Source organism: Bombina bombina, chromosome 1 (genome assembly GCF_027579735.1).
Source record: "Bombina bombina isolate aBomBom1 chromosome 1, aBomBom1.pri, whole genome shotgun sequence".
In the NCBI taxonomy this organism is placed as follows: Eukaryota; Metazoa; Chordata; class Amphibia; order Anura; family Bombinatoridae; genus Bombina; species Bombina bombina.
The window spans coordinates 778732462-778754961 of NC_069499.1; the positions used below are offsets into that span (position 1 = coordinate 778732462).

General features: G+C 38.4%; 1 protein-coding gene across 1 annotated transcript in view; it reads left to right on the forward strand.

The window, feature by feature from the left end:
• Window positions 1–22500, forward strand: part of KLHL4 (kelch like family member 4) — a 337217-nt gene that overhangs the window by 255005 nt on the left and 59712 nt on the right. The gene's annotated exons all lie outside the window — the stretch shown is intronic.

A 22500-nucleotide genomic window follows, 5' to 3' on the forward strand; every position in this document is an offset into this window, starting at 1 on the left:
TAAAATGACCGGCTCTATCTGAATCATGCAAGTTTAATTTTGACTTTCCTATCCCTTTAATCAATTTTTCCTATACGTGTTATAGCTTTGTACCAAGCATGCTAATAACACACTTGTAATATTGTATCTGAATTGGAGCTTGGTAAAAAACAGGCAAACCATGAGCAGAGTCTGTCTAGTCAAAAGAGGGCAATATAGTTTTAGCTTAGCTATATTTAATCATTACTTAGAATACAATATTTTACATAATTATAGAGTCCATCTTTTATAACAAGTTTAAATCTTAATAGGATATGAAAATGAAACTTTTTTAATGATGATTCAGAAAGAGTGTACAATTTTAACAAATTATGCAATTTAATTCCGATATCAAAATTAACTTTGCTCTGCTTGGATTCTTTGTTGAAGAGCATACCTAGGTATGTTCAGTAACCTGCACATGTTTGGGGAACAATATGGAACAATTTTGTTTTCTTTAAAAATGTTATACACTTCTTCCATCCATTGCTCCCTGTATAACATTTTTAAAATCATTTATTAAAAGTAAACTGGAAACATTTTCTTTAAAATTGAACACTTTGGGCTTCATTTATCAAGCAGCGGTTGCTGCTAGGGAGGCCCAGCCTGAAACCGAATTTAAGAAGCAGTGGTCGTAGGACTGTTGCTTCTTAACCTGTCTGTCACCTGAAAGGTGGTGGAATTATATTGTCAGCCGCTCTGGAATCAATCCGGGATGTAACCCAACTGCTAGCGTGAATTGAAAAGCACACGCTAGCACACTGAGAAATATCCAGGACGTGACCCACTCAGGAAGCAGATTAGAAGATAACAAAAATGAATATTGTTCCAGAATGCAGGAAAGCCACAAAGGATAAAACGTCCCTTTAAGTAGTAAAAAGAACAAAAAGGAAATGCTCTTACTTGAAGCTTCTGAAACAGGTCCTCTTTAACAGGCTTGTAAAACAAAGGAAAAGTTCTCTTTTGCAGCTTGTAAAAGTAAAAGTTCCTTTTAAGCAGGTGTATAACAAACAGAAAGGTAAAGTTCTCTTTTGCAGCTTGTAAAAGTAAATGTCCCTTTTAAGCAGGTGTATAACAAACAGAAAGGCAAAGTTCTCTTTTGCAGCTTGTAAAAGTAAAATGTCCCTTTAAGCAGGTTTATAACAAACAGAAAGGCAAAGTTCTCTTGTGCAGCTTGTAAAAGTAAAATGTCCCTTTAAGCAGGTTTATAACAAACAGAAAGGCAAAGTTCTCTTTTGCAGCTTGTAAAAGTAGAATGTCCCTTTAAGCAGGTTTTGTTTATCAAAGATAAGGTTTAAAGGTAAAGGCAAAAGCAAGGTCAGGCAGGCAGAAGTCGGCATCCAAATATCAGCAAAAGGTATAGGCAAAAGACAAGGTCAGGCAAGCAGAAGTCGGCATCCAAGTATCAGCAAAAGGGATTAGGCAAGAGGCTTGGTCAGGCAGGCAGAAAATCGGTACACAAAAGATCAGAAAGATACGGTACTCACAATCCAAAGGTAGCAAACAAACGGGCCCAGATTCAGATCTCCCGCCGTTGTTTAAAGGGCAGGAGCGTAACCGTCATCAGAGGGGTGTGTTGAGAAAGCGTCATGTTGCTAAGCAACATGACGTCAGACACACAGAGCAGTTCCGGGAGCCGCGGCGACACGGCGATGAACGGATGCAAACATGACAGCACCCCCCTCCTCAAGGACCCCTCCGGGGGACAGGACCAGGTCTATCAGGATGAGTCTTGTGGAAGGTCTTGACCAAAACAGGAGCATTTACTTGATGAGCAGGTTCCCAAGAACGTTCCGTGACTGGATAACCCTTCCAATGAATGAGATAATACAATTTCTTGCCCCGCAACTTGGAATCTAGAATATGGCTGATTTCAAACTCAGGACGTCCATGCACCAATAACGGTGGAGGTTTAGAAAAAGGCTTAGAATACCTGTTAACCATCACAGGTTTTAAAAGAGAAACATGGAATACCGGATGGACTTTGAGAGACTTGGGTAAAGCTACCCGATAAGCAGTGGAACACACCTGACCCAGTATTCGGAAAGGACCCACATATCGTGGTCCCAATTTGTTAGAAGGTTGTTTCAGGCGAAGAAATCGAGAGGAAACTTTATCACCAGGGCGATATTTGGGAGCCTTCTTCCGTCGAAGATCTGAAGAGAACTTGTAACGTCTAGAAGTTACAGAAAGAATACGATGTATCTTCTGCCAATGTCGAGTTAATCTTCGGGCTGTAAGATCAGAAGCAGGATTCACTGTGGAGGAAGTATGCAAAGGGAATGTCCTAGGCTGATATCCGTAAGCTGCATAAAAAGGAGAAGTCTGAAGGGAGGAATTGTACCTGGCATTATGAGCCAGTTCAGCCAAAGGAAGGTAAGAAGTCCAGTTAGAGTGATAATGATCCACATAATGTCTAAGATATGTTTCAAGACACTGGTTTACTCTTTCAGTCTGACCATTCGATTGTGGGTGGTGAGAAGTAGAGAGAGATATAGTAGTACCAAAATGTTTACAAAGTGACCTCCAAAATCGAGAAACGAATTGTACCCCTCTATCTGACACAATATCTAGAGGAAATCCATGGATTCTTACAATATGTAGAATAAAAAGTTCAGAGAGTCTTTTGGCAGATGGTAATCCTGGCAAGGGTACAAAATGAGCCGTCTTAGTGAACCTGTCGACCACCACCCAGATAGTATTGTTCCCAGTGGACAAGGGAAGATCAGTAATAAAGTCCATGGATACATGAGTCCAAGGCTGGTGAGGTATAGGCAATGGTTGGAGTAATCCTGAAGGAAGTTGGCGTGGAGTTTTGTTCATGGCACATTGTGTGCATACTGAGACGTAATCCTTCACATCTTGAGAGAGTGTAGGCCACCAGACATGTTGTTTGAGGTTTCGAGTGGTAATACTGATGCCAGGATGTCCAGAAAGGGGACTATCATGAGCCCAAAATAAAATCTTGGAACGAAGGCGTTCAGGAACAAAGAGTAAACCATCGGGAGGTTTACAGGACAAAGGAAGATGCTTTTGAGCGGACTGTAATTCTTGTAACCAAGAAGTTGTTAACTGGGCAATGACTTCATGAGGTTGGAGAATGGTACCAGACTCAGGAACTGGGGTATCTTGAAATTGTCTGGAAAGTGCGTCTGCTTTAATATTTTTTGAACCTGGTATGTAAGACAAATTATAGTGAAACCGAGAGAAGAATAATGACCAGCGTGCTTGCCTGGAATTTAATCGTTTGGCTGTTTGGAGATACAGAAGGTTCTTATGATCAGTAAGTATAGTAAATGGCAAAGAAGTACCTTCCAGCCAATGTCTCCATTCATCCAATGCCATTTTGATGGCAAGCAGCTCTTTATTCCCTACGTCATAGTTAAATTCGGAAGGAGTGAATTTTTTAGAGAAAAAAGCAACAGGATGAATCCTTCCAGTCTCTGGTATTCGTTGAGACAGAACAGCTCCAGCAGCAACAGAGGAAGCATCTACCTCCAGAATAAATTGAAACTCAGGATTTGGATGACGAAGGATAGGAGCTGAGGAAAAAGCTTCTTTGAGAGATTCAAAAGCTTCTATAGCCTCAGACGGCCATACTTTACAGTTTTGTCCTTTTCTAGTGAGAGAAGTAAGAGGAGAAGTAATAGTAGCAAAATTCTTGATGAACTTTCTGTAATAATTGGCGAAGCCTAGGAAACGTTGTAAAGCCTTCAAAGAATCAGGTCTAGGCCAATCCAATATGGCAGAAAGTTTAGTAGGGTCCATTTCGAATCCAGATGCCGATATTACATAACCCAGAAAGGGTATGGATTTTTGATGGAAGGAACATTTCTCCAGTTTAGCAAACAGATGGAATTCTCTTAGACGTTGAAGTACTTTCTTGACGTGGTGCACATGATCTTGGAGGTTCTGAGAAAAAATTAAGATGTCGTCCAGGTATATGATAACAAATATATTCAAAAAATCACGAAAGATCTCGTTTACAAAATGCTGGAAAACCGCCGGAGCATTGCATAGCCCGAAGGGCATGACCAAATATTCATAATGCCCAAATCGAGTGTTAAAGGCAGTCTTCCACTCATCTCCTTCGCGTATACGGATCAAGTTGTATGCACCACGTAGGTCGAGTTTGGTGAAAATGGTGGCTCCCTGAAGATAAGTAAAAAGTTCAGGAATAAGGGGCAGAGGATAACTGTTCTTGATGGTAATCTGATTCAATCCACGATAATCAATACAGGGTCTTAATCCGCCATCCTTTTTTCCCACAAAAAAGAAACCAGCCCCTACGGGGGAAGAAGAGGGTCGAATAAATCCTCTAGCCAGATTGTCTTTTATATATTCTTCCAGAGCCATGTTTTCTGGTTTAGAAAGTGGATATGTCTTGCCACGAGGATAGGCAGCCCCAGGAAGGAGATCAATGGGACAATCAAAAGGGCGATGAGGAGGAAGACGTTCAGCTTCTTTTTTGGAGAAAACATCCACAAAGTCATGGTAATGCATAGGTAAGGATTCCGGAGTTTCAACTGTGAGAGCAATAGTGAGTGGTAACTTAGTAATCTTTTGAAGACATTTAGTCTGGCATGTAGATCCCCAGGAAGTGAGTTCACCGAAAGTCCAAGAAAAAATGGGATTGTGAATCTGGAGCCAGGGTAATCCCAAGATAATGGGAAATTGTGGAGTGGGAATGACATCGAAACAAATTGTCTCGGAATGAAGTATTCCTACGGTGAAGAGTAAGGGTTGAGTAGAAAACTGAATGTATCCAGAACCCAAAGGATCTCCACTGACCGTAGAAACTGAAATGGAATACTCCTTCTTTAGTAAGGGTATAGAATGAGTAGAAACAAATGTAGAGTCAATGAACACACCTCCAGCACCAGAATCAATTAGAGCTTGGGTATAGATCTTCTTATGTCCAATTAGAAGAGTTACTGGAACAAAGAGTTTCTTGTATAGGGAATGACCACTATTTTGGCTTAACTCAGTTCCCTGGACTAGAGTTAAGCCCTGGCTTTTACTGGCCTAGTAGGACAATCCCTTAATAAATGCCCTTTAAGGCCACAGTACAGACATAAGCCAAGAGTCCGTCTTCTCAAGCGTTCAGTCTCAGTTAATTTTATACTTCCTACTTCCATGGGTTCAGCCTGATCAGTAGTAGGAGAGGCTGGAGTGACTGGATTAGAAAAACGAGGAGCCAAACGAAAAGGAGTTCGAGTTGAAGTCCTCTGTGTTCTATCCTTTTCTTGTTGGCGTTCACGAAACCTGGCGTCGAGACTGATACAGAGATTTATTAAGGCTTCTAAGGACTCTGGAAGTTCACGATACACCAATTCATCCTTGAGACGCTCAGAAAGTCCTTTACGGAAAGCGGCTCTGAGTGCTCCCTGATTCCAAGTGGTTTCAGAGGCAAGGGTGCGGAACTCAATAGCATATTGAGAGACTGGTTGATTTCCTTGACGTAAATCCAGGAGAGTAGCTTCAGCAGCGGATGACCTTCCAGGTTTATCGAATACGTTTGAGAATGTAGATAAAAATGTATCAACATCCAACAGTATAGGATCATTCTTTTCTAGCAAAGGTGATACCCAAGCCAAGGCTTTTCCTTTCATTAAGGAAATAAGAAATGTGATTCTAGAAGAGGCAGTAGCAAAGAGAGTAGGGCTATTTCGGAAATGAAGACGGCATTGATTCAGAAAGCCTCTACATTCTTCAGGATTCCCATCATATTTATCCGGAAGAGGTATCCTGGGACTTAGTTGTACCTGAGACTGATTGTTAGGAATCGGAGGAGGTAATGCCTCAATCGGATTTGGATTGGGAGGTGCGGTAGCAACCAAATTTTGTAATAGAGCAGTAATTTGATCAAGTTTAGTGTCCAGAGACTGCAAGTGAGTGGCATGAGAACCCAAGAGCTGTCCCTGGTGAGCCACGGCCATAGATAATTCAGTGGGGTCCATTTTAGTGGCCCGTTTGTAATGTCAGCCGCTCTGGAATCAATCCGGGATGTAACCCAACTGCTAGCGTGAATTGAAAAGCACACGCTAGCACACTGAGAAATATCCAGGACGTGACCCACTCAGGAAGCAGATTAGAAGATAACAAAAATGAATATTGTTCCAGAATGCAGGAAAGCCACAAAGGATAAAACGTCCCTTTAAGTAGTAAAAAGAACAAAAAGGAAATGCTCTTACTTGAAGCTTCTGAAACAGGTCCTCTTTAACAGGCTTGTAAAACAAAGGAAAAGTTCTCTTTTGCAGCTTGTAAAAGTAAAAGTTCCTTTTAAGCAGGTGTATAACAAACAGAAAGGTAAAGTTCTCTTTTGCAGCTTGTAAAAGTAAATGTCCCTTTTAAGCAGGTGTATAACAAACAGAAAGGCAAAGTTCTCTTTTGCAGCTTGTAAAAGTAAAATGTCCCTTTAAGCAGGTTTATAACAAACAGAAAGGCAAAGTTCTCTTGTGCAGCTTGTAAAAGTAAAATGTCCCTTTAAGCAGGTTTATAACAAACAGAAAGGCAAAGTTCTCTTTTGCAGCTTGTAAAAGTAGAATGTCCCTTTAAGCAGGTTTTGTTTATCAAAGATAAGGTTTAAAGGTAAAGGCAAAAGCAAGGTCAGGCAGGCAGAAGTCGGCATCCAAATATCAGCAAAAGGTATAGGCAAAAGACAAGGTCAGGCAAGCAGAAGTCGGCATCCAAGTATCAGCAAAAGGGATTAGGCAAGAGGCTTGGTCAGGCAGGCAGAAAATCGGTACACAAAAGATCAGAAAGATACGGTACTCACAATCCAAAGGTAGCAAACAAACGGGCCCAGATTCAGATCTCCCGCCGTTGTTTAAAGGGCAGGAGCGTAACCGTCATCAGAGGGGTGTGTTGAGAAAGCGTCATGTTGCTAAGCAACATGACGTCAGACACACAGAGCAGTTCCGGGAGCCGCTGCGACACGGCGATGAACGGATGCAAACATGACATATATCATCCTGATACGATACGATACGGATGATTGACAGCTTCTGCTAGTGGCCGATAAGCCCCAGTTGAAATGCTTGTGCAACGTTAATGGCGGACAGCTGATATGGAATATGGTATTCACTCCACTGAGAAACAAACCATCAACTATGCAATTTTAGCTTAAAATTTCTTTAGCCCCTTAATGACAGTCAACTTTCCCTGTTGAGCTTCTAGGGGCGTAATAGAGTCTTGTCTGCAAGACCTATGCTGTCACAGTCCTGGAGGCCCAGAGATGAATTTAATCATTTCTATTAGGTGGACATTTGTGCATTTGAGTGGGATTTTAAACTTACATAATTGAATGTCATTTGAACAGCATTTTCCTTATACCCCCATTATGAACACTAAAAAAAGACATCCAAAAGGTGAAAAAAGAAAAATGAATGTTAAAGGGAAATTGTGGTCAACTTTTTTCTTTGCTTTACCTAAAAGAGGGCATTTAAAATATATTTCATTTAAAAAAACAAACAAACTAATATTCCTGTCTTAAATAAATCCGTTTTCTTGTAGTTCTTGCAGGCAAATGTCTATCTCCACTAGTGACACGGATCAAGTTGTCCTTATGAGCTATTGGTTTTAATTTATGTATAATTAGCTTTTCTTTGTTTTTTAGACAAGTATTTACTGCGTGCGTACAGAAATGGAAATTGCACCCTGTTGACTTTTCAAGGCTAACCATACTGCATAGTTAATCCTAATTGTCTTTAACAGATAACTGCAAATCAATATATTTTATACTATATAATGACCTTGGCTACCCTTGTCATCTGCAGACTAAAGCCCAAATTGGCTCCTCCAAATACAGCCAAGCTTGGCTATTTCCTCATTTGATAGCTCTGTAAAAAACAATTGCAAAAAACAAGATGTTAAAGGGACAGTCTACCATAGAATTGTTATTGTTTTAAAAGATAGATAATCCCTTTATTACTCATTCCCCAGTTTTGCAGAACCAACAACGTTATATGAATATACTTTTTACCTCTGTGATTACCTTATTTCTAGGAACCTTCTTCCAGCCCCCTGATCACATGACTGTGACTGTTTATTATCTATTGTCTTGCATTTAGCATTGTGTTGTGCTAAATCTTAAATAACCCCCTGTGCCTGAACACAGTGTTATCTATATGGCCCACATGTACTTTCTGTCTTTGTGTTGAAAAGAGATTTAAAAAGCATGAGATAAGAGGCAGCCCTCAAAGGCTTAGAAATTAGCATATGAGCCTTCCTATGTTTAGTTTAAACTAAGAATACCAAGAAAAAAAAGCAAATTTGATGATAAAAGTAAATTGGAAAGTTGATTAAAATTAAAAGTCCTATCTGAATAATGAAAGTTTAATTTATACAAGACTGTCCCTTTAATCTGTTTTTAAAAAAAAGTATTTTTTTGACTATTATGTTTTTCTGTTGGAAGAAATCAGAAATGTCTTGTAGTTACAAGTTGCTAGATTACAAGTTTTTGTCGGTAATGGTGTGCGGTGCTAACGAGCCTTTTTTTTACCGCTCACTTAAGACAACGCTGGTATTATGAGTTTTCTTCAAGCCAGCGTTAGCCTCAGAAAAGTGAGCATTGAGCAAAATTTAGCTCCACATCTCACCTCAATACCAGCGTTGCTTACGGTAGCGGTAAGCTGGCTGAACGTGCTTGTGCACGACTTCCCCAAAGGAAACAATGGGGCTGAGCTGGCTGAAAAAAACCTAACACCTGCAAAAAAGCAGGATTCAGCTCCTAACGCAGCCCCATTGTTTCCTATGGGGAAAGAAAATTTATGTCTACACCTAACACCCTAACATGAACCCCGAGTCTAAACACCCCTAATCTTACACTTAATAACCCCTAATCTGCCGACCCTGACATCGTCGCCACCTGCATTTTATTATTAACCCCTAATCAGCCACTCTGGACACCGCCGCCACCTACATTATCCCTATGAACCCCTAATCTGTTGCCCCCAACATCGCCGACACCTACATTATATGTATTAACCCCTAATCTGCCCCCCACGCCGCCACAACTATATTAAATGTATTAACCCCTAAATCTAAGTCTAAACCTAACCCTAACACCCCCTAACTTAAATATAATTTAAATACATCTAAATAATTAAATACATTTTTCCTATTTAAAACTAAATACTTACCTATAAAATAAGCCCTAAGCTAGCTACAATATAACTAATAGTTACAGTGTAGCCATCTTAGGGTTTATTTTTAATTTACAAGCAAGTTTGTATTTATTTTAACTAAGTACAATAGTTATTAAATAGTTATTAACTATTTAATAACTACCTAGTTAAAATAAGTACAAATTTACCTGTAAAATAAACTCTAACCTAAATTACAATTACACCTAAAACTACACTATAATTAAATTAATTACCTAAACTACCTACAATTAATTACAATTAAATTAAATAAACTAAATTACGGAAAAAAAACACTAAATTAAAGAAAATAAAAAAGAAATTACAATTTTTTAAACTAATTACACCTAATCTAATCCCCCTAATAAAATAATAAAGCCCCCCCAAAATAAAAAAATTCCCTACCCTATACAGCAGCAGAAAGCACATGAAAATTAAATGTATGACAACAAATGCAAGAAGAATGACAGGTAAAATGGGGGAGCTGACGCTCTTAGTTGCAGAAGAGGACTATGATGTTATCAGTATAACTGAAACTTGGTGGGATGATTCACATGACTGGGCAGTTAAATTAGAGGGGTATACTTTATTTAGGAGGGACAGGAATAATAAAAGGGGTGGAGGAATCTGCATGTATATTAAACCTAACCTTAAACCTACAATAATGGAAGATATATATGATACAAGTGACAACGTAGAGACCCTGTGGGTTGAAATAAAGAGTGGGGGGAAAAATCCTAAAAAAATATTACTAGGAACATGCTACAAGCCTCCCAACATTAGTGACCCGGAGGAAACTCAACTACTTATCCAAATAGGTAAGGCTGCTAATAACAGTGCTGTAATTATGGGAGATTTTAACTACCTGATATAAACTTCACAATTAATAGAGGAGCCAACTAGGAGTAAAGCTATATTGGATTTAGTGCTATCAAACAATACAGATATAATATCAAACATAGAAGTTAAAGAAAATTTGGGTAAATGGTCACATTTGAAATCTATTTTCAAATGCAGTGTTTTAAAGGCTTAACTAAGACTTTTAATTTCAAGAAAGCAAAATTCAACGATTTAAGGAAATCATTAAATAATATAAATTGGGACAATGTATTTTCTAATCAAAATACAGAGAATAAATGGATAATATTTAAAAATGTGTTAAATAAATATACAGGGAGTGCAGAATTATTAGGCAAGTTGTATTTTTGAGGATTAATTTTATTATTGAACAACAACCATGTTCTCAATGAACCCAAAAAAACTCATTAATATCAAAGCTGAATAGTTTTGGAAGTAGTTTTAGTTTGTTTTTAGTTATAGCTATTTTAGGGGGATATCTGTGTGTGCAGGTGACTATTACTGTGCATAATTATTAGGCAACTTAACAAAAAACAAATATATATACCCATTTCAATTATTTATTTTTACCAGTGAAACCAATATAACATCTCAACATTCACAAATATACATTTCTGACATTCAAAAACAAAACAAAAACAAATCAGTGACCAATATAGCCATCTTTCTTTGCAAGGACACTCAAAAGCCTGCCATCCATGGATTCTGCCAATGTTTTGATCTGTTCACCATCAACATTGCGTGCAGCAGCAACCACAGCCTCCCAGACACTGTTCAGAGAGGTGTACTGTTTTCCCTCCTTGTAAATTTCACATTTGATGATGGACCACAGGTTCTCAATGGGGTTCAGATCAGGTGAACAAGGAAGCCATGTCATTAGATTTTCTTCTTTTATACCCTTTCTTGCCAGCCACGCTGTGGAGTACTTGGACGCGTGTGATGGACCATTGTCCTGCATGAAAATCATGTTTTTCTTGAAGGATGCAGACTTCTTCCTGTACCACTGCTTGAAGAAGGTGTCTTCCAGAAACTGGCAGTAGGACTGGGAGTTGAGCTTGACTCCATCCTCAACCCGAAAAGGCCCCACAAGCTCATCTTTGATGATACCAGCCCAAACCAGTACTCCACCTCCACCTCGCTGGCGTCTGAGTCGGACTGGAGCTCTCTGCCCTTTACCAATCCAGCCACGGGCCCATCCATCTGGCCCATCAAGACTCACTCTCATTTCATCAGTCCATAAAACCTTCGAAAAATCAGTCTTGAGATATTTCTTGGCCCATTCTTGACGTTTCAGCTTGTGTGTCTTGTTCAGTGGTGTTCGTCTTTCAGCCTTTCTTACCTTGGCCATGTCTCTGAGTATTGCACACCTTGTGTTTTTGGGCACTCCAGTGATGTTGCAGCTCTGAAATATGGCAAAACTGGTGGCAAGTGGCATCTTGGCAGCTGCACGCTTGACTTTTCTCAGTTCATGGGCAGTTATTTTGCGCCTTGGTTTTTCCACACGCTTCTTGCGACCCTGTTGACTATTTTGAATGAAACGCTTGATTGTTCGATGATCACGCTTCAGAAGCTTTGCAATTTTAAGAGTGCTGCATCCCTCTGCAAGATATCTCACTATTTTTTACTTTTCTGAGCCTGTCAGGTCCTTCTTTTGAACCATTTTGCCAAAGGAAAGGAAGTTGCCTATTAATTATGCACACCTGATATAGGGTGTTGATGTCATTAGACCACACCGCTTTTCATTACAGAGATGCACATCACCTAATATGCTTAATTGGTAGTAGGCTTTCGAGCCTATACAGCTTGGAGTAAGACAACATGCACAAAGATGATGATGCGGTCAAAATACTAATTTGCCTAATAATTCTGCACTCCCTGTACATAACACATACCATATGGTTATAAAAATAAAAATAAAAAAACAAAGCCGTTATGGCTAAATAAAAATGTGTTAAGAGAAATTAGGAAAAAACGTAGGGCATTTAAATTATTAAAAGAAAATAGTACAGACTCAGCATACAATATTTATAAGGAATGTAACAAAGCATGCAAAAAAGCAATCAAATTAGCCAAAATTGAAAATGAAAAATTAATTGCCAAGGATTCTAAGTCTAACCCTAAAAGGTTCTTTAAGTACATAAATAGCAAAAAATCTAAGAAGGATAATATAGGTACATTAAAATGCGTGGAGGGTAGCATGATAAATAATGACAGGGAGAAGGCTGAGGTACTAAACCGTTTTTTTTCTTCAGTATACACAAGAGAGGAACCATTGAATGATACTTTGGAACAGAATAGAACATGCCAGTCCATACCACTAACTGTGTTTTGTTTAGAGGATATCAGGAAAAAAATGGAAAATATTAAGGTAAATAAAACTCCAGGCCCAGATGGAATACACCCAAGGGTGTTAAGGGAACTTAGCACTGTTATAGACAAACCTTCACTCTTAATTTTTCAAGACTCATTATCCTCAGGCATGGTACCCCAGGATTGGCGTAAAGCTGATGTGGTGCAACTCTTCAAAAAGGGAAGCAGGGATGATCCAGGAAGCTATAGACCAGTTAGTCTGACATCAATAGTGGGGAAGATATTTGAAGGGATTATAAGGGATTATATTGATGAGCATATTCATGTAAACAAGATTATGAGTTCTAATCAGCATGGCTTTAGGAGAAATAGATCATGTCAAACTAATCTAATTAGATTCTACGAGGAAGTAAGTAAAAATATAGATAAAGGGGAATCAGTTGATGTGATATACTTAGATTTTGCAAAGGCATTTGATACAGTGCCACATGAGAGATTAATGCACAAAATTAAGGGACTGGGAATAGCTGAAAATGTTAGCTCATGGATAAATAACTGGATAAAAGATAGGGAGCAACGAGTAGTAGTAAATGGATCATACTCAGATTGGACAAAGGTAATCAGTGGCGTCCCCCAGGGATCAGTACTGGGCCCTGTTCTTTTTAATATTTTTATAAATGACTTGGAGCAAGGATTAAATAGCGACATCTCTATTTTTGCAGATGATACTAAGTTAAGTAAGGTCATAAGGTCAGAGCAGGACGAACTCTCTTTACAAAGGGATTTGCTAAAATTAGAACTATGGGCAAGTGAATGGAAAATGAGATTTAATACGGAAAAATGCAAGGTTCTACATTTTGGAAGTAAAAATAAGCAGGCTACGTATTTTTTAAATGGGACAAGACTTAGCCAAACACAGGAGGAAAGGGATTTGGGAGTAGTAATAGATAACAAGCTAAAGATGGGTACACAATGCAGGGCAGCGGCTTCAAAGGCTAATAAGATACTAGCATGTATTAAAAGAGGCATTGATTCAAGGGAGGAAAGCATAATTCTGTCATTATATAAAGCCCTGGTAAGACCTCACCTTGAGTTTGGAGTACAGTTCTGGGGACCAATTGCTAAAAAAGATATTGCAGAACTAGAAAAAGTTCAGAGAAGGGCCACAAAGCTAATAAGGGGATTGGAGAAATTAACCTATGAGGAGAGGCTAGCCAAACTGGGTCTGTTTTCTTTAGAAAAAAGGCGCTTGAGAGGTGACATGATTACTTTATATAAATATATTCAAGGCCCATATACAGAGATGGCAGAAGCTCTGTTTATTCCAAGAAAATTGTTTCTGACAAGAGGTCATAATTTAAGGTTGGAGGAAAGGAGATTTAATCTCCTGCAACGGAAACGTTTTTTTTTTTTTTTTTTTTTTTTTTTTCACTGTAAGAGCAATAAAATTGTGGAACTCATTACCAAAGGAGGTAGTGAATGCCAATACCATAGATACATTTAAAAATAGTCTGGATAAATTTCTGTATATAAACAAAATTCATGGATATGATTGCTAGTATTAAATGGGTCACATTTTAATGGGGTTATTTAAGCTTAACTGGAGCTTTTTGTAAGTATTTTAGATTTGTATAGGTTGAACTCGATGGACTTCAGTCTTTTTTCAACCTTATCTACTATGTTACTATGTTACTATGTTATACTAAATTCCAAATAGCCCTTAAAAGGGCTTTTTGTGGGGCATTGCCCCAAAGTAATCAGCTCTTTTACCTGTAAGAAAAAATACAATACCCCCCAACATTAAAACCCACCACCCACACACCCAACCCTACCCACCCAATCTCCCCTTAATAAAACCTAACACTACCCCCTTGAAGATCACCCTACCTTGAGCCGTCTTCACCCACATGGGCACAAGTGGACTGCCAGACCGGCAGAAGTCTTCATCCGATCCAGCCAGAAGAGGACATCCAGACGGGCAGAAAGCTTCATCCAGACGGCATCTTCTATCTTCTTACATCCGGAGCGGAGCAGGTCCATCTTGAAGACATCCGATGCGGAGCATCCTCTTCCATCCGATGGCGACTGAAGAATGAAGGTTTCTTTAAGTGACGTCATCCAAGATGGCATCCCTTCAATTCCGACTGGCTGATAGAATCCTATCAGCCAATCGGAATTAAGGTATGAAAAATCCTATTGGTTGATGAAATCAGCCAATAGGACTGATCTTGCATTCTATTGGCTGTTCCAATCAGCCAATAGAATGTGAGCTCAATCCTATTGGCTGATTGGATCAGCCAATAGGATTGAACTTCAATCCTATTGGCTGATTGCATCAGCCAATAGGATTTTTCCTACCTTAATTCAGATTGGCTGATAGGATTCTATCAGCCAATTGGAATTGAAGGGACACCATCTTGGATGATGTCACTTAAAGGAACCTTCATTCTTCATTATTCAGTCGCCGTTGGAAGAGGATGCTCCGCGTCGGATGTCTTCAAGATGGACCCGCTCCGCCCCGGATGGAAGAAGATGCTGACTGGATGAAGTCTTCTGCCTGTCTGGATGTCCTCTTCTGACTGGATCATATGAAGACTTCTGCCGGTCTGGAGGTCCACTTGTGCCCGGCTGGGTGAAGACGGCTCAAGGTAGGGTGATCTTCAAGGGGGTAATGTTAGGTTTTATTAAGGGAGGATTGGGTGGGTTTTAGAGTAGGGTTGGGTGTGTGGGTTGTGGGTTTTAATGTTGGTGGGTATTGTATTTTTTTACAGGTAAAAGAGCTGATTACTTTGGGGTAATGCCCCGCAAAAAGTCCTTTTAAGAGCTATTTGTAATTTAGTATAGGGTAGCGAATTTTTTTATTTTGGGGGGCTTTTTTATTTTATTAGGGGGATTAGATTAGGTGTAATTAGTTTAAAAGTTTGTAATTTCTTTTTTATTTTCTGTAATTTAGTGTTTTTTTTTTCGTAATTTAGTTTATTTAATTTAATTGTAATTAATTGTAGGTAGTTTAGGTAATTAATTTAATTATATTGTAGTGTTAGGTGTAATTGTAACTTAGGTTAGGGTTTATTTTATAGGTAAATGTGTACTTATTTTAACTAGGTAGCTATTAAATAGTTAATAACTATTTAAATAACTATTGTACCTAGTTAAAATAAATACAAACTTGCCTGTAAAATAAAAATAAATCCTGAGATAGATACAAATGTAACTATTAGTTATATTGTAGCCATCTTAGGGTTTAATTTATAGGTAAGTATTTAGTTTTAAATAGGAATAATTTATTTAATAAAATGTAATGTATTTAGATGTATTTAAATTATATTTAAGTTAGGGGGATGTTAGAGTTAGACTTAGGTTTAGGGGTTAATACATTTAATATAGTAGCGGCGACGTTGTGGGCGGCAGATTAGGGTTTAATAAATGTAGGCAGGTGTTGGCGATGTTAGGGACGGCAGATTAGGGGTTAATAAAATTTAACTAGTGTTTGCGAGGCGGGAGTGTGGTGGTTTAGGGGTTAATATATTTATTACAGTGGCGGCGATATCCGGTCGTCAGATTAGGGGTTAAATAATTTTATTATAGTGTTTGCGATGTGGGGGGGGGCTCGGTTTAGGGGTTAATAGGTAGTTTATGGGTGTTAGTGTACTTTTTAGCACTTTAGTTAAGAGCTTTATGTTCCAGCGTTAGCCCATAAAACTCTTAACTACTGACTTTAAAATGCGTTAGGAGTCTTGCCAGGAGAGGATGTACCGCTCACTTTTTCCAGCGATCGTAATACCGGCATTAGGAAAATCCCATTAAAAAGATAGGATGCGCAATTGACATAAGGGGATTTGTGGTATGCTAAAATCGCGGAAAAAAAGTGAGAGGTACACCTGTACCTGCCTGACTCGTAATACCAGCGGTCGTTAAAAAGCAGCATTGGGACCCATTAACGCTGCTTTTTAAGGCTAACGCAAGACTCGTAATCTAGCCGAAGATGTTTACTGTCCCTTTATATGTCTTTAGTCGCTATCCATGGTCCCAAAATAAATTTCAGCACCTTTCCATTCATAACAACATAACTTATTATATATATTTTTTTAGCACTATTATATGAATACTTGTTACTAAAATATATAACATTTGTAATAGTTAATATAATTTCAACCTTCTTTACTGTGATTTTAGCATAAACAATTGCATTTGCAGGTTATTGTTTTATACTAAGATATTTAAGGAAGTATTTCTGCTATAATTATCCCATATTTTTTGTCTGTAAGACAATATACAAGAGAAACGACTCCTTTGTTATAAGCTCTGTACTGCTATGTTTTTCTCACTTGTACATAAATAGTATATAAATCAATGCTCGGCAGATTAGGGGTTAAATAATTTTATTATAGTGTTTGCGATGTGGGGGGGGGCTCGATTTAGGGGTTAATAGGTAGTTTATGGGTGTTAGTGTACTTTTTAGCACTTTAGTTAAGAGCTTTATGTTCCAGCGTTAGCCCATAAAACTCTTAACTACTGACTTTAAAATGCGTTAGGAGTCTTGCCAGGAGAGGATGTACCGCTCACTTTTTCCAGCGATCGTAATACCGGCATTAGGAAAATCCCATTAAAAAGATAGGATACGCAATTGATGTAAGGGGATTTGCGGTATGCTAAAATCGCGGAAAAAAAGTGAGAGGTACACCTGTACCTGCCTGACTCGTAATACCAGCGTTCGTTAAAAAGCAGCATTGGGACCCCTTAACGCTGCTTTTTAAGGCTAACGCAAGACTCGTAATCTAGCCGAAGATGTTTACTGTCCCTTTATATGTCTTTAGTCGCTATCCATGGTCCCAAAATAAATTTCAGCACCTTTCCATTCATAACAACATAACTTATTATATATATTTTTTTAGCACTATTATATGAATACTTGTTGCTAAAATATATAACATTTGTAATAGTTAATATAATTTCAACCTTCTTTACTGTGATTTTAGCATAAACAATTGCATTTGCAGGTTATTGTTTTATACTAAGATATTTAAGGAAGTATTTCTGCTATAATAATCCCATATTTTTTGTCTGTAAGACAATATACAAGAGAAACGACTCCTTTGTTATAAGCTCTGTACTGCTATGTTTTTCTCACTTGTACATAAATAGTATATAAATCAATGCTCGGCAGATTAGGGGTTAAATAATTTTATTATAGTGTTTGCGATGTGGGGGGGGGGGGCTCGATTTAGGGGTTAATAGGTAGTTTATGGGTGTTAGTGTACTTTTTAGCACTTTAGTTAAGAGCTTTATGTTCCAGCATTAGCCCATAAAACTCTTAACTACTGACTTTAAAATGCGTTAGGAGTCTTGCCAGGAGAGGATGTACCACTCACTTTTTCCAGCGATCGTAATACCGGCATTAGGAAAATCCCATTAAAAAGATAGGATACGCAATTGATGTAAGGGGATTTGCGGTATGCTAAAATCGCGGAAAAAAAGTGAGAGGTACACCTGTACCTGCCTGACTCGTAATACCAGCGTTCGTTAAAAAGCAGCATTGGGACCCCTTAACACTGCGTTTTAAGGCTAACGCAAGACTCGTAATCTAGCCGAAGATGTTTACTGTCCCTTTATCTGTCTTTAGTGGCTATCCATGGTCCCAAAATAAATTTCAGCACCTTTCCATTCATAACAACATAACTTATTATATATATTTTTTTAGCACTATTATATGAATACTTGTTACTAAAATATATAACATTTGTAATAGTTAATATAATTTCAACCTTCTTTACTGCGATTTTAGCATAAATAATTGCATTTGCAGGTTATTGTTTATACTAAGATATTTAAGGAAGTATTTCTGCTATAATTATCCCATATTTTTTGTCTGTAAGACAATATACAAGAGAAACGACTCCTTTGTTATAAGCTCTGTACTGCTATGTTTTTCTCACTTGTACATAAATAGTATATAAATCAATGCTCATACATTTTAATGACTTTAATGTATGGCTGTGTCAATATGTTCAAAGTTATATTACATTTCTGACACCCAAGATAACCTGTTAACTTAAAGGCACAGTTAATTTAAAAATAAATCATTAAAAATTACTCATATAAAAGACAGTCAAGAAGTATGGACCTGTGTATAGCTGGACCTTAAGGGCCAACTATTCAGTGGCTAATTAACAAAAATGCCACCATTTTTATTTTTGGACAGTGAAACCTTTTTTTTTTTTTTTTGGTACAAGAACAGTTGTTTAACAAAATACTCTGTAATATCTCTTATAAATACACACAAAATTACTTTAAAGGGACAATAAACCCATTTTTTTTTATTATTTAGATAGAGCATGTAATTTTAAGCAACTTTCTAATTTACTCCTATTACCAATTTTATTCACTCTCTTTGTATCTTTATTTGAAAAAGCAGGAATGAAAGCTTAATAGCCAGCTCATTTTTGTTCAGCACCCTGGATAGCACTTGCTGATTGGTGCTGAACCTAAAATGGTCCGGCACATAAGCTTTCATTCCTACTTTCAAATAAAGAAGGAAGGAATTGTCTTTTTTATAATAGAAGTAAATTAGAAAGTTGTTTAAAATTGCATGCTCTATCCAAATCAAGAAAGAAAAAAAATTGGGTTTAGTATCCCTTTAACCCCTTAAGGACCAAGGACGTACGCCACACGTCCTCAAAAAAAATACAGTTAATGACCGAGGACGTGTGGCGTACGTCCTTGGTCTGGAAAGCAGCTGGAAGCGATCCTGCTCGCTTCCAGTTGCTTTCCGGTTATTGCAGTGATGCCTCGATATCGAGGCATCCTGCAATAACATTTTTTAGCAATCCGGTGCAGAGAGAGCCACTCTGTGGCCCTCTCTGCACCGGACATCACCGGCAAGATCCGTTGGTGGGTGGGAGCCGGTTCGGGAGGCGGGTGGCGGCCATCGATGGCCCTGATGAGGTGGAGGGGGGCGGGATCGGGGGCGGGGGTGATCGGGGGCGCGCACGGACGCGCGCGCGTGCACGGGAGGGCGGGGGCGGACGCGTGCACGGGGAGGGAGCGGGTGGGAGCCGCTACACTACAGAAAAATTATGTACTCAAAAGTTTTAAAAGTACTAACTATTGAAATTAAAATTCATTAGTTAGGGGGTGGGGGATTGGTCTGTGGGGGGGGGGAAGCTACACTACAGAAAAACAACATAAAAATAAAAAATAAACTATTTATCTTGCAAACTGGGTACTGGCAGACAGCTGCCAGTACCCAAGATGGCCCCCAATAAGTCAGAGGGGGGGGCTAGAGAGCTGTTTTGGGGGGGATCAGGGAGGTTGGGGGCTAAGGGGGGATCCTACAAAGTAGCATATGTAAATATGCTAAAAATTTATTATTATTTTTTTAAAAAAAAACTTTTATTTTAGTACTGGCAGACTTTCTGCCAGTACTTAAGATGGCGGGGACAATTGTGGTGTGGGGGAGTGAAGGGAGCTGTTTGGGAGGGATCAGGGGGTCTGATGTGTCAGGTGGGAGGCTGATCTCTACACTAAAGCTAAAATTAACCCTGCAAGCTCCCTACAAACTACCTAATTAACCCCTTCACTGCTAGCCATAATACACGTGTGATGCGCAGCAGCACTTAGCGGCCTTCTAATTACCAAAAAACAACGCCAAAGTCATATATGTCTGCTATTTCTGAACAAAGGGGATCCCAGAGAAGCATTTACAACCATTTGTGCCATAATTGCACAAGCTGTTTGTAAATAATTTCAGTGAGAAACCTAAAATTGTGAAAAATTTAGCGTTTTTTTTTATTTGATTGCATTTGGCGGTGAAATGGTGGCATGAAATATACCAAAATGGGCCTAGATCAATACTTGGGGTTGTCTACTACACTACACTGAAGCTAAAATTAACCCTAGAAGCTCCCTACATGCTCCCTTATTAACCCCTTCACTGCTGGGCATAATACACGTGTGGTGCGCAGTCGCATTTAGCAGCCTTCTAATTAGTAAAAAGCAAAACCAAAGCCATATATGTCTGCTATTTATGAACAAAGGGGATCCCAGAGAAGCATTTACAACCATTTATGCTATAATTGCATAAGTTGTTTGTAAATAATTTCAGTGAGAAACCTAAAGTTTGTGAAAAAAATTGTGAAAAAGGGAACAATTTTTTTTATTTGATCGCATTTGGCGGTGAAATGGTGGCATGAAATATACCAAAATGGGCCTAGATCAATACTTTGGGATGTCTTCTAAAAAAAAATATATACATGTCAATAGATATTCAGGGATTCCTGAAAGATATTAGTGTCCCAATGTAACTATCGCTAATTTTGAAAAAAAGTGGTTTGGAAATAGCAAAGTGCTACTTGTATTTATGGCCCTATAACTTGCAAAAAAAGCAAAGAACATGTAAACATTGGGTATTTCTAAACTCATGACAAAATTTAGAAACTATTTAGCATATGTTTTTTTGGGTGGTTGTAGATGTGTAACAGATTTTGGGGGTCAAAGTTAGAAAAAGTGTGTTTTTTTCCATTTTTTCCTCATATTTTATAATTTTTTTTATAGTAAATTATAAGATATGATGAAAATAATGGTATATTTTGAAAGTCCATTTAATGGCGAGAAAAACGGTATATAATATGTGTGGGTACAGTAAATGAGTAAGGGGAAAATTACAGCTAAACACAAACACCACAGAAATGTAAAAATAGCCTTGGTCCCAAACGGACAGAAAATGGAAAAGTGCTGTGGTCATTAAGGGGTTAATGTTCTTAAAAATATTTATGGACACTTTGAAGCAGAGTAATCAAGAAATCTGTTATGGTAATATTAACCCCATCTGTTCCTCCACCCCAAAACACCCAATGTAAATTGCACAATATGCACAGTCAATTAAATATTGTATATAGTTCAATGTAATATGTAAATTGCAGGAAGTTCTCAAACGCCAGGGCACCAAATTGCATTTGCTGTTCTCATGCAAAGTGCAGAAGATTCATATGTTACATTATGAAAACATACATAACTTCACTTTGCATATTTTTTTCAGATACAGTGCTGTAAGTAAAATAAACATTTAGTATGAAATCTTAGTACATTTGTTACTAAATGCCAGGTATATTATTCTATCCCATAATTGTTGAAGACACAGTTGGCTCTGATATGTGGACACTTATTACAGCATGTATGTTCTGTACAATTATACCACTAAACTTTGTGTAAAACCAAGAAGAGTCCTGGGAAAATTAAGATGCCAATTTAGCATATTAGGTTTTTGTTAAAAGGAAGTTGCTTTAAAATCATTACTATACACCATTCAAAAGGGTAATATTTAAACATATCAAACAGTTTTGCCTTAAAAAAATTAAAAGGTGCTTTATTTCAAACTGAAACTAATACTGCCGTAGCGGGGTTGTATTTCCTGATAAGCATCACAATAAAACAAATAACTGAAATACATTTTGAAAAGCTGTCTTTCTTTTCTAAGATTTGGTGAGTCCACAGCGTCCTCAGTTACTGTTGGGAATATCACTCCTGGCCAGCAGGAGGAAGCAAAGAGCACCACAGCAAAGTTGTTTAGTATCACTCCACTTCCCACAAACCCCAATCATTCTCTTTCCCTTTGCTACAAGGAGGAGGTGAAGTTTTAGTGTCTGAAGAAGATTTTCTTCAATCAAGATTTTATTATTTTGAAAGCCAGAGTAGGTTTGCTCTGATCTTTCCTCTCAAGTTTGAGTTTAGCTGTACTCCACGTTAGTGTCTTCAGTAGGGCAACGGTAGCTTTCAAGCAGTTAGGAACTTGTGAGGTGGGCCTCACTGCGATTTCCTAACAGGTTGATTCCCCTGTATAGAAAGCCAGAGTAGGTTTACTCTGTCCTTTCTTGTTTTCACAAGTATCTGTGAGGAGTGGCTTCCTTTCATGGTGGATGAGCTGTCCTCCTGCCGGACAGCCAGAGGTGCAGGTAAGTGCCATTTTTGTCTTTGGGAGAGAACACTGGCACTAAAGCAGATGTAAACTTCAGTTTATCTGGGGCTACTGTCCTGAGTTAAAAAACAGGACTCATAAAGGGAGCAGGCACTGTGGGCTGTGACATGGGAGATAGTGATTCAGCATAAGAGTGTTAGAATCACTGGTGGCTCAGTAGGTTTTTATTTATTCACTGTGAATTTGGTTGGGAAA